At 43.1% G+C, this 12,642-nt stretch overlaps 1 protein-coding gene across 4 annotated transcripts in view; it reads left to right on the forward strand.

Moving 5' to 3' along the window:
* The first annotated feature begins 1,870 nt into the window (after positions 1–1,870).
* Positions 1,871–12,642, forward strand: part of LOC137522654 (pancreatic secretory granule membrane major glycoprotein GP2-like) — an 83,380-nt gene continuing 72,608 nt past the window's right edge. For 2 of the 4 annotated variants that reach the window (XR_011022382.1, XM_068242726.1), the window contains exon 1: positions 1,871–2,015. The gene's annotated coding sequence lies outside the window, so the exon portion shown is untranslated. Of the gene's footprint in view, positions 2,016–9,867; positions 10,032–12,642 lie in introns of those variants that run through there. The other 2 variants (XR_011022384.1, XR_011022383.1) reach the window with 2 other exon arrangements.

The raw sequence follows: 12,642 nt of genomic DNA on the forward strand, positions 1-12,642 counted from the left end.
GGGCTGTGCAGCTTTGTCAGCGTGCTGCACAGCCCTACAACTAAGCACAAAAATGAATTTTTCCTCGTTTTTTTGTCCTTAAAGAGACTCTGAAGTCTCCTAAAAATCATGTTTTTAATTAAAAAATGTGTTTAACATCTTTGCCCTACCTAAACTGCCGCATCCCCACCACTGTACACTAACTAAATCCCCCAAACTCCCCGGGGGGCAATACGGGCAGCGCTTCTGTGAGAGGCAGAGCTATGAGCTGCAGCTCTGCCTCTCAGCGCGTCTGTCAGCCCGGATCGCCGCCTCTCCCCGCCCCTCTCAGTCTTCCTTCACTGAGAGGGGCGGGAAGAGGCGGAGATCTGCCGCTGATAGACGGGCATGGAGCCCAAAATCCCCGACCAGGAAAGTCGTGGATTTTGCAGGGGAGTGGGAGGGGGGAGTTAGGGGGGATTTAGATAGATTTCAGCGGCGGGGATACGGCGGTTTAGGTAGGGCAAAGATGTTAAACACATTTTTTAATAAAAAACATGATTTTTAGGAGACTTCAGTGTCTCTTTAATAGGACACTGTTTAGGAAATCTCTGATTGCTGCTGCGATCTTTGTTTATTGTCTTTATTTTTATTAAAAAAAGAGAGGCTTTTCCCTCCCTCCCTCCCCCCTCCCTCCACCACCCTCCCTCCTTCCCCATCCTAAACTAGCACTGGACGGCAATCCATCCTCTTCTCCGCCTCTCTTAGGCATCAACCTATGAGAGGGCTTCATTCCCCAGCCACTCTGAGGAACAGCCCAGTGTCCCCCATACAGCGCTGCAGGAGATCGCAGAGCTGTACAAACGTAAACAAAGGGGATTTCTTTCCTCTTTCGGCTGAAAACAGTCTGCTAGCCCAATCGGCAGGGAATGAACGTGTGCGTTCCCTGGTAAACTGCAGCTCCAGGACTTGACGCCAATCTGGTTAGGTGGTCCTGGGGATGCTGCCGCGTTCATGCCCATTGGCATGACGCAGTCATTAGGTAGTTAAGGGGGTGTTACTGACATTTATTGTTACATTAATGTGGTTGATATTGATGGTACAAAAATGATCAGTTCTGTTTTACTCATGTTGAGTTTTAAGAAGTGAGAGGTCATGAAAAAAGACACAACAGACAGTCAATCAGGAATGCATGATAAGAAGCTGAGGCTGAGAGGTACAGTCATCACGTTTGTTGCATCTGTCCATTTGCAATTGCATTGGATAGGGATCAAATGTCTATATGGGCATTGTCTCATTCCCAGATGTATTGGAGTTTCACATATTATTGTTTATGAGACATTTAGGTTCCAAGAATTCATTCTGACTGACTCCCATTCCCCCTAAAGGTGCCCATACATGGTACTATCAAATCATTCCACTTTCAAGTTTATTTGACCAAACAATCGAATAGAGAGGAAATTGGAAAGAATCCTACGTTTATTCAATTTTTTCGAAAAAATCTGATCGATGTGTTGGAAAAATCAAATTGAAAAATGTAATTTCTATTCGATCATTTGTTTGATATTTTCAGAAAAAATAGATCATAAGTGTACGGTATATTGATTTCATTTTTCTGATAATTCAATCAAGCTGAGAATATGATTAGATTTCTATGGATTAGCAAAAAACTAAATAATTGACTCGTATGCCACTTGAGAGATGAATATGTATGCTAAAGTGAGCTGATCAAACCCGCACAACCAACTCCACTGTAAAGTCACAAGCTAGCTTAAGGCTAAGGGGAGAGGCACATTTCTCACTAGCAATACGATAAATTTGTGCATTACATATTTCAACGTCACCTGCCAACACCCTATGTGGCATTTTTCTAGACCTTTAATATATAATTAGCTACGTGAATGACTGTTTCTTTGTTGTATAACGTCCTCTTTCTGGGGTGACAAAACCTTACGAACATTTCATTTTTGAGCATTTGATCATCATTTGTGTAACTGCGGACAGTTGGAAGTTGTTAAAAGATACTGGACATCAGATTGGCATATCGGTCAGTGAGGGTAAGTAGAAGACTTTGGTTTAAAAGTCAGTCACAACGTACTGTATATATTCATAAATACCCTCACTTTTTGCTTTCTGATATAGATGAAATTTCATGCCATAGGTGACAGATACAGTTCTTTTACTTGTTTCAGTTTTCAGATATTCAGATACAGACTTTAGAACTTGAAATGGGTGTTCTTTACACTGAGATCTGCAGAGCAGCATGTACTGTTGTATGATGAAGGCAGGGGGAGAAGATCTGGACAAAATAGACAAGACTATATGTAAAAGCACTATGGAAAAAAATCAGCGCTATATAAATACTAAATAATAATAACAGTAATTATATGATCTATCATGGCCAACTGCAGAGGGGAAAAACCTCTGTACAGGCATGATGCTGTCTTCCATAATGATCTTGAACAATTCTTTTGGCTACCAAAGATTCATGTCTGTCCATTGCTTCAGAGCTGGGTCTCTCTCTTGATGCCATTCAAAAACAATAACGTTGTTCAAAAGACTTGTACACACTTTCCAACCTGCCTGACGGTCAGATTGATCCACCGGTTGGATCTAGCAAACAACCTGTTTATCAGTTGGTCATCTGGTTGTTTGTCAGCTGTACACACACCCAACTTATCTTCCAACAGACAAGTTTGGAATATAGTTGGACAGATTGTTGGTAGGTGTGTATGAGCTTTTAGTCTCTGTTGTTTTACCTTTATGACAGACAGTAAGCAGAAAAGGGACAGGCTCACTTTAATGGTATGTACACATGTCCTGATTTGCCATTCAACTTGTCGACCAACCTGTCATTTGAACGATAAGTTGGACGTGTGTACGCGCAGTCGAGCAACTGATAGCCTGTCTGCCCAATCCGCTTGGCGGATCAGTTGGACCAACTGTCATTCAAACGACTGTAAGGTCGTGTACTTGTGTACAAATGACTTCTAGTTGTTTGTCCAACTAATAAATGTTAAAACATACTGTCGTTTGATCAGTCCTTTAATTTAGTCCATTGTTCTATCCATTCCACTGTCCATTTCGAGTTGGTTAAACGACATGTAAATTAGGATATCAGCTGCTTTTTTGGTCAGTGTGTACAGGACGTCTGAACGACATGTTGTTTGCACTTTAAGTCGTTCAAGCGACAAGTTTAAACAACAATCAGGTGAAAAGTTGGACGTGTGTACGTACGTACGCACCTTAAAAGAGTCAGCATCAGATCTGTTTTAATGCAAAAATATATATTTATTACTAGCAATGCTAACTTTATCCAGCATTTCTGTGATGGTTTTTATTTATTTAGGTCTCAACGGGTTTAATTGACTACCCTACAGTAAAATTAGTATTAGCACATGGCACTTATACCAGTACTTATGACACTCATGTAGTGTGCATTGCGTAATTAGTGCAACCCAAGGTACATGGCTCACATTGCTACATTACTCACGCATTACGTTACTTGTGCAACATACCATAGCAATGCGAGCATATAGTAAACAAGTGAGGTAGATAAGCGCTACATACAGTTCATGTACAGCCATGGCTGAAAGTTCTCACTAATTGGAGGTAAATTATATGCAACCAATGTGGCTGAAAGTTCTCAATGAATGGAGGTAATCTGTCATTCATCAACAACCAGTATGGCTGAAAGTTCACAGTAGACAAAAATCAGGCAAGCAGAGATACTTTGCAAAAGTTCACAATAGATGAAAGTCAGGCAAGCAGAGACACTTTGCAATAGTGGTTAGTGGCAAGTGCATTTAGGGATCAGCTTCCCCTCTTCTTGTCCCCACTCACCAGACAATGCGGCCTGATTGGGCCCGATTGCGCCTCTGAGGTATTGGCCACCTCACAGCCTCTGTGGCACCCTAAATGCACTTGCCACTAACCACTATTGCAAAGTGTCTCTGCTTGCCTGACTTTCATCTATTGTGAACTTTTGCAAAGTATCTCTGCTTGCCTGATTTTTGTCTACTGTGAACTTTCAGCCATACTGGTTGTTGATGAATGACAGATTAACTCCATTCATTGAGAACTTTCAGCCACATTGGTTGCATATAATTTACCTCCAATTAGTGAGAACTTTCAGCCATATTGGCTGTACATGAACTGTATGTAGCGCTTATCTACCTCACTTGTTTACTATCTGTTTTTAGCTGTACACGCAGCAGGGGAGCACTCTACGCTGTATAATTGCTATTTTTATTGTTGAAGGCTGCAGCGCTAGTCTAATTTTGTGTTTAATGCAAGCATATGCTTGCAATGCAGGGTGCCCTGATTGCGCAACATGATCTACACTAGTGGCGTAAGTACCAGTAACATTTTCTTTAGATATATTGGGGACCATTCACTATCCAAGAATAGCCAATGCGTAGCATTTTTACCATAGGATAGGTCTGTATAAGGATGATAAAATACCCTTTATCATTAGTATACTATGCTGTTTTATAACCCTTGCCAGTGGCGTAGCTAAGGAGTTGTGGGCCCCGATGCAAGTTTTACAATGGGGCCCCCTCAAGCAATCTATACATAGCAATTGATATGGCGCACCAAAACCTGGCAATGGCAACTACACTGTCAGAGGTGCAAGAAGGGGATGGGGAACAGTTTGTTAATGATTACCACTATTCAAAGCATCTATAGAAGTGATTATTATGCGCACAGGACCAATAGAGAGCTAATACTGTAGTTGAGGGAGGGCCCTTCGGGGCCCCTCTGGCCCAAGGGCCACGATGCGGTGGCTACCTCTGCAACCCCTATTGCTATGCCCCTGATCCTTGCCTAGACATTTCAAGACAATAAATATCTACAAACAGACACTTGAAGAGTACCTAAAGTGACATGTAACATGATGAGATAAACATATACACATATAGTACTTGCCCTACTAAGAAATTATCTTATATCCCTTTCTGTTTTCTAGTACAGCAAGAGTTGTGCAGGACAATTCAAAGGGTCATTATTTCTGGGGGTTTTTTTCAGCTTAAAAGGTGTGGATTCTAAACAGTAGCTGTGACAGCCTGATGCAATCCTAAAAATAAAGCTATAAAAATAAAAGTGAGACACCTTTCTATACTACTATCTATCATACAATTGATTGGGCTTGATGCACTAACTGGCGGTAATAGACAGCTCATAGCAAAATTACTTTTCTGGCAGTATGAACCGCTAGTTATGCAATTAGCGCAACCCGCAGTACTCGAGTAGTGCGAACATTGGTACGGTAACGTACATTACTAATGAGCATTGCCATAAGTAACCCTTGTTACCATAGCAACCGCCGGGCTATTTGAGTACCTCAGTTCCCGCTAATAGCGCAACTCGCAGTACACACTGCCAGAAGTAAGAGTAATATTGCCGCTAGAGCTTCAGGCCCCTTAGCTCATAAGTTTATTTTCACTTCAGGTTCACTTCAACCATTTCAGCCGCCCGGACGTGATGCTCACGTCCAGGCGGCTGCCCTGCTGCGGTGCCGCGCTTCGGCACGGTCCCGCACGCGATCGCGGGCGCGCCCTCGTGCTGTCCCCCGGTAGCCCTGGGATCAGTGAACGGGAACATGGTTCCCGATCACCGATCCGTGTCCCCAGCAGAAAAACCGAAGCTCTCTTACTAGAGGCTTCTGTCTTTCTGCCAATAAAATTTTCTGCGTCCTCCTTGTGCTTCCGCTTAGCGAGAAGCATAAGGAGAAAAAAACTCAAGGTGGCCATCTTGTGGCCAAATAGTAAAACTACAGCTACATATTTTTTACATTACAATTTACACATATAATAACATTAAAAATTAACAGTTTATTTCCCACACCAAAATATTACCCAAATAAAATGTGTAATGGAAAAAAAAAATTACAATTAAAAACAAAAAAACAAAAACATAAATAGTTACCTAAGGGTCTGAACTTTTTAAATATGCATTTGAAGGGGGTATACTATGAACATTTTTTAAATTATAAGCTTGTAAATAGTGATGGACGCAAAACGGAAAAAATGCACGGCCATTAAAGCTATAATGGCCGAAAACTGAGAAATAATGAATTTTTTTCATTGTTTTCTTATTAATCCTGTTAAAATACATTTACAAAAAAATAATTCTTAGCAAAATGTACCACCCAAGGAAAGCCTAATTAGTGGTGGAAAAAACAAGATATAGATCAATAAATTGTGTTAAGAAGTGATAAAGTTATTAGCGAATGAATGGGAGGTGAAAATTGCTCTGATGCATAAGGTGAAAAATCCCAGCGGGCTGAAATGGTTAACCACTTGAGGACCACAGTCTTTTCGCCCCTTAAGGACCAGAGCCTTTTTTTCCATTCAGACCACTGCAGCTTTTTACGGTTTATTGCTCTGTCATACAACCTACCACCTAAATGAATTTTACCTCCTTTTCTTGGCACTAATACAGCTTTCTTTTGGTGCTATTTGATTACTGCTGTGAGTTTTACTTTTTATCATATTCATCAAAAAAGACATGAATTTTGTCAAAAAAAAATGACTTTTTTAACTTTCTGTGCTGACATTTTTCAAATAAAGTAAAATTTCCTATACATTTGAGCGCGAAAGTTATTCTGCTACATGTCTTTGATAAAAAAAAAACATTCAGTGTATATTTATTGGATTGGGTAAAAGTTATAGCGTTTACAAACTATGGTGCCAAAAGTGAATTTTCCCATTTTCAAGCATCATTCAGTGAGAGGCATGGTGAGTTCATAGAAGATTTTATTTTTTGTCACAAGTTAGCGGAAAATGACACTTTGTGACCCCCCAAAAAAAAGTTTCCATTTCTTCTAACTTGCGACAAAAAAAAATGTAATCTGCCACGGACTCACTATGCTCCTCTCTGAATACCTTGAAGTGTCTACTTTCCAAAATGGGGTCATTTGTGGGGTGTGTTCACTGTCCTGGCATTTTGGGGGGTGCCTAATTGTAAGCACCCCTGTAAAGCCTAAAGATGCTCATTGGACTTTGGGCCCCTTAGCGCAGTTAGGCTGCAAAAAAGTGCCACACATGTGGTATTGCCGTACTCAGGAGAAGTAGTATAATGTGTTTTGGGGTGTATTTTTACACATACCCATGCTGGGTGGGAGAAATATCTCTGTAAATGACAATTTTTTATTTTTTTTACACACAATTGTCTTTTTACAGAGATCTTTCTCTCACTCAGCATGGGTATGTGTAAAAGTACACCCCAAAACACATTATACTACTTCTCCTGAGTACAGCGATACCACATGTGTGGCACTTTTTTGCACCCTAACTGCGCTAAGGGGCCCAAAGTCCAATGAGTACCTTTAGGATTTCACAGGTCATTTTGCAACATTTGGTTTCAAGACTACTCTTCACGGTTTAGGGCCCCTAAAATGCCAGGGCAGTATAGGAACTTTAGAAAGAAGACACCCCAAGGTATTCCGTTAGAAGAATGGCGAGTTCATAGAAGATTTTTTTTTGTCAGGGCGTTCTGAGGGTGTGGGCGGGTGTTTGGGTGCCCTAGGGGCAGATAGGGGTCTAATCTGATGGGTATCAGTGACAGGGGCTGATTGATGGGTGATCAGTGGGTGATTAGATGGCAGAACAGATGTAAACAATGCACTTTGGAGGTGATCTGAGGGTAGGTCTGGGGCAATCTGATGGTGTGGGTGGGTGATCAGATTGCCCGCAAGGGGCAGGTTAGGGGCTGCTTGATGGGTGGCAGTGACAGGGGGTGATTGATGGGTGGCAGTGACAGGGGGTGATTGATAGGTGATTGATAGGTGATTGACAGGTGATCAGTGGGTTATTACAGGGAAGAACAGATGTAAAAATTGCACTGGCGAATTAATAAGGGGGGGGGGGTCTGAGGGCAATCTGAGCGTGTGGGGCGGGTGATTGGGTGCCTGCAAGGGGCAGATTAGGGTCTATTCTGATGGGTAACAGTGACAGGTGGTGATAGGGGGAGATTGATGGGTAATTAGTGGGTGTTTAGAGGAGAGAACAGATGTAAACACTGCACTTGGGAGGTGATCTGATGTCGCATCTGCGGGCGATCTATTGGTGTGGGTGGGTGATCAGATTGCACGCAAGGGGCAGGTTAGGGGCTGATTGATGGGTGGCAGTGACAAGGGGGGATTGATGGGTGGCAGTGACAGGGGGGGATTGATGGGTGATTGATAGGTGATTGACAGGTGATTGACAGGTGATCAGTGGGTTATTACAGTGAAGAACAGATGTAAATAATGCACTGGCGAATTGATAAGGGGGGGTCTGAGGGCAATCTGAGCGTGTGGGCAGGTGATTGGGTGCCCGCAAGGGGCAGATTAGGGTCTAATCTGATGGGTAACAGTGACAGGTGGTGATAGGGGGTGATTGATGGGTAATTAGTGGGTGTTTAGGGTAGAGAACAGATGTAAACAGTGCACTTGGGAGGTGATCTGATGTCGGATCTGCGGGCGATCTATTGGTGTGGGTGGGTGATCAGATTGCCCGCAAGGGGCAGGTTAGGGGATGATTGATGGGTGGCAGTGACAGGGGGTGATTGATGGGTGGCAGTGACAGGGGGTGATTGATTGACGGGTGATTGACAGGTGATCAGTGGGTTATTACAGGGAAGAACAGATGTAAATATTGCACTGGCGAATTGATAAAGGGGGTCTGAGGGCAATCTGAGCGTGTAGGAGCGTGATTGGGTGCCCGCAAGGGGCAGATTAGGGTCTGATCTGATGAGTAACAGTGACAGGTGGTGATAGGGGGTGATTGATGGGTGATTGATGGGTAATTAGTGGGTGTTTAGAGTAGAGAACAGATGTAAACACTGCACTTGGGAGGTGATCTGATGTCGGATCTACGGGCGATCTATTGGTGTGGGTGGGTGATCAGATTGCCCGCAAGGGGCAGGTTAGGGGCTGATTGATGGGTGGCAGTGACAGGGGGTGATTGATGGGTGATTGACAGGTGATTGGCAGGTGATTGGCAGGTGATCAGGGGGGATAGGTGCATACAGTACACCGGGGGTGGTCTGGGGAGAATCTGAGGGGTGGGGGTGATCAGGAGGGAGCAGGGGGCAGTTTAGGGTTAAAAAAAAATAGCGTTTATAGATAGTGACAGGGAGTGATTGATGGGTGATTAGGGGGGTGATTGGGTGCAAACAGGGGTCTGGGGGGTGGGCAGGGGGGGGGGGTCTGAGGGGTGCTATGGGCGATCAGAGGGAAGGGGGGGCAGGATCAGTGTGCTTGGTGCAGACTAGGGTGGCTGCAGCCTGCCCTGGTGGTCCCTCGGACACTGGGACCACCAGGGCAGGAGGCAGCCAGTATAATAGGCTTTGTATACATTACAAAGCCTATTATACTATGTACATGCGGCGATCCGGGTGCTAGTAACCCGCCGGCGCTTCCAAACGGCCGGCGGGTCACAGCGCGAGGGGGTGGAGCCAGTCGCCGGCGGCTGATCGCGTCACGAATGACGAGATCGCTGCATAACCACGCCTGCCGCTGCCTCCGTCGATGGGCGTATTGCGGTCGTTTAGGCCCAGTCTTTGCCGCCGCCCATCGGCTGGGGGCGGTCGGCAAGTGGTTAAACAATTAACACTTGCATCTCAAATGTGAATTATGGTGTACCCGAGATGACATGTGACAGGATGAGATAAACCTGTATATGTACAGAGCCAAATAATAGGCTGTTTCTTTTTTTTCCCCATGTTCTTCTCTTATGCGTCAATGAGAGGTTTGGGCTGGTGACTCATTTTGGCTGAGCCTATTGATTTTATACTCGCCCCATTGCTCTGTCCAATGCACCGCCCCTCCGTAGCAACAGAACTAGAGGCTAGCAACCCATCTGTACAGAACTCTACCCTGAACTGTTGCCTGAGGGCTTGAGTCCCAATCCCTGCTGGGGGTACAGCAATTGTGTGTGTGCACACCCTTTTAGCCAACCTGCCAGCTGGAATAAACATAGCTCCCAACTGTCCCTCTTTTGAGGGGCAGTCACTCTTTGGGAGCCACATCCCACTGTCCTTCTTTCTTCCTCATATGTCCCTCTTTCAAGACTGATGTACAGATCTGTGTAAATACATGTATTTTTCTACTGAAAAATGTGTTTAATTGACTCTAAACTTTATTCCCATCCTTAAAATGTATATATTTCTTATTTTTAAGTGTTATTATGAAGGAACACGAACCGGGATAGAAAGGACTAGTGTGGTCTGAATAATAAAACAGCATATTTTCTTTATGAAATCTTTATGGTATGCGTAACTAGGGGTGTAATAGGAGTGTGATTAGGGGTGTGGCAAGGGCGTGGCTTAAGTGTCTCTCTTTCTAACCTAAAAAGTTGGGAGGTATGAAAAAGTGAACTATCTGTGGATTTGCTTATCTTTGCTTTGTAATGGTGGCCACTAATGATCCAATCTTTTCCATCCAATCTTACCATTTCTATGTAATATAAGGGTACTGCCTAAATTATCCATTCAATATATTTACTCAATTTAACCTTCTACTACATAGCTTTGGTAAAATTGGATGAAAAAGACTGGATCATTAGTGGCCACCTTAAGAGTGATGTAACATCATCTAGATTTTACAACACAAAAAAGTGACCAGTTGAAGTTACATTGACATACATGTGAATCACGGAGGCTGCCATTGTTCTGAAAATGCTGTCCCCATCTGTAAGGTCAGAACAACTGAATAGTCGTTTCCTGTTTCGGTGAGTCAGTTATAAAGTATTATAAGTAGGGGATTAACATGAATGGGAAACAGGCATCTTTCAGAAAGAGGTCAGCAATGAGTGCCTCCATTTTCATGACCAGTGTACATTTAAAGAACAATGGTAGTGAGGGGGATATGGAGGCTTTCATATTTATTTACTTTTAAACAATGCCAGTTGCCTAGCTGTCCTGATGATCTTTCAGGCATCAGTAGTGTCTGAATCACACACCTAAAACAACAATGCAGCAAATCCAGTCAAACTTCAATCAAACGTCTGATTTGCATGATTATACCTGGTCTACGGCTAAAAGTATTAGAGATAGCAGATTAGCAGGAAAGCCAGGCAATTAGCACTATTCTGGAATTTGTCATCATTAAAATATATTAGAGGTTAAAACTAATAAGACTGTAATGTATTGCATTATTGGTATGTTATTGGTGAAATATTAACTACTAAGCACATCTACATACACCAAACTCCAATGTTTTTCTGGGTTTTGCGGTGAGTAAATTACTCACCAAGTGTCCAGCGCTGTCTTCTAGCCTTTCTGACGCTCCTAGCAACTTTCCAGCCTCCGTTCACAGCTCTCAGCATATCACATGACCTGAGAAGGGTCAGGTGACATTCCGGGAGCCATGCACGGAGGACTTGGGAAAGCCGCTACAAGTGACGGGAAGGTTAGAAGATGGTGCTGGATACTCGCTGGACACTCTGTGAGTATTTTATTTAGCACAGATGGGAAAGTTAGTGCCTTTAGCACATGTATCTGGCACCAGGCGATCCCCGCCGTTGCCGGATACTGGGGACTTTGCTGTACCTGGTTTTAAGCAACTATGGGTATATACAGTGGGATGCGAAAGTTTAGGCAGCCTTGTTAATCGTCATGATTTTCCTGTATAAATCATTGGTTGTTACAATAAAAAATGTCAGTTAAATATATCATATAGGAGACACACACAGTGATATTTGAGAAGTGAAATGAAGTTTATTGGATTTACAAAAAATGTGTAATAATTGTTTAAACAAAATTAGACAGGTGCGTAAATTTGGGCACCACAAAAAAAGTAATAAAATCAATATTTGGTAGATCCTCCCTTTGCAGAAATTACAGCCTCTAAATGCTTCCTGTAGGTTCCAATGAGAGTCTGGATTCTGGTTGACGGTATTTTGGACCATTCCTCTTTACGAAACATCTCTAGTTCATTCAGGTTTGATGGCTTCTGAGCATGGACAGCTCTCTTTAACTCACACCACAGATTTTCAAGTATATTCAGGTCTGGAGACAAGATGGCCATTCCAGAACGTTGTACTTGTTACTCTGCAGGAATGCCTTAGTGGATTTTGAGCAGTGTTTAGGGTCGTCATAAGGGGATGACGCTAGTTTGCGAGACCAGTCGGGAAGGAGACAGGCGGCACCTTTATACACTTCTGTACTGTTGACCCATACACGCTTTCAACTTTCTCGGGGTTCCCATTGCATGGGCTCCGTATGTAAGTTTTGTTTTTATGCTATTTTTGAAGCTGTTTTTACTATGAAAACTCTATATTAAATGGTTTACACTTAGCGTTGCCGTTTGTTTCAGGGATGGTCGTAGTCAGCCAACTTCGCTACGCTGGAACTACGCGTAGTTTTACGCAATTACGCTTCGCCAAACTACGGCTTCAAATTCAAATATCCGTTTCGTATGCATTTAGTAGACTACGCGTTAAAATACGCAATTACGCGTAGTGCGAAGCGAAGTATATGCGGATGCTTATGCCCGTATGCAGAGAATTTCACGCATTAATTCCTCTTTAAATGCTTCTAACAGGAACTCTTCTATGCGTACCTTCCCCTTTCCAATGCGTAAATTTGTAAGCATACAATCGCACGCGGAAAATTAGCAGCGAGTAAAGCATTCAAACTTCACTACGCAATACACTTGTTAACTACACATATTGGGCATAAGCTATGCATAGCGGCACT

Source organism: Hyperolius riggenbachi, chromosome 6 (assembly GCF_040937935.1).
Source record: "Hyperolius riggenbachi isolate aHypRig1 chromosome 6, aHypRig1.pri, whole genome shotgun sequence".
NCBI lineage: Eukaryota > Metazoa > Chordata > Amphibia > Anura > Hyperoliidae > Hyperolius > Hyperolius riggenbachi.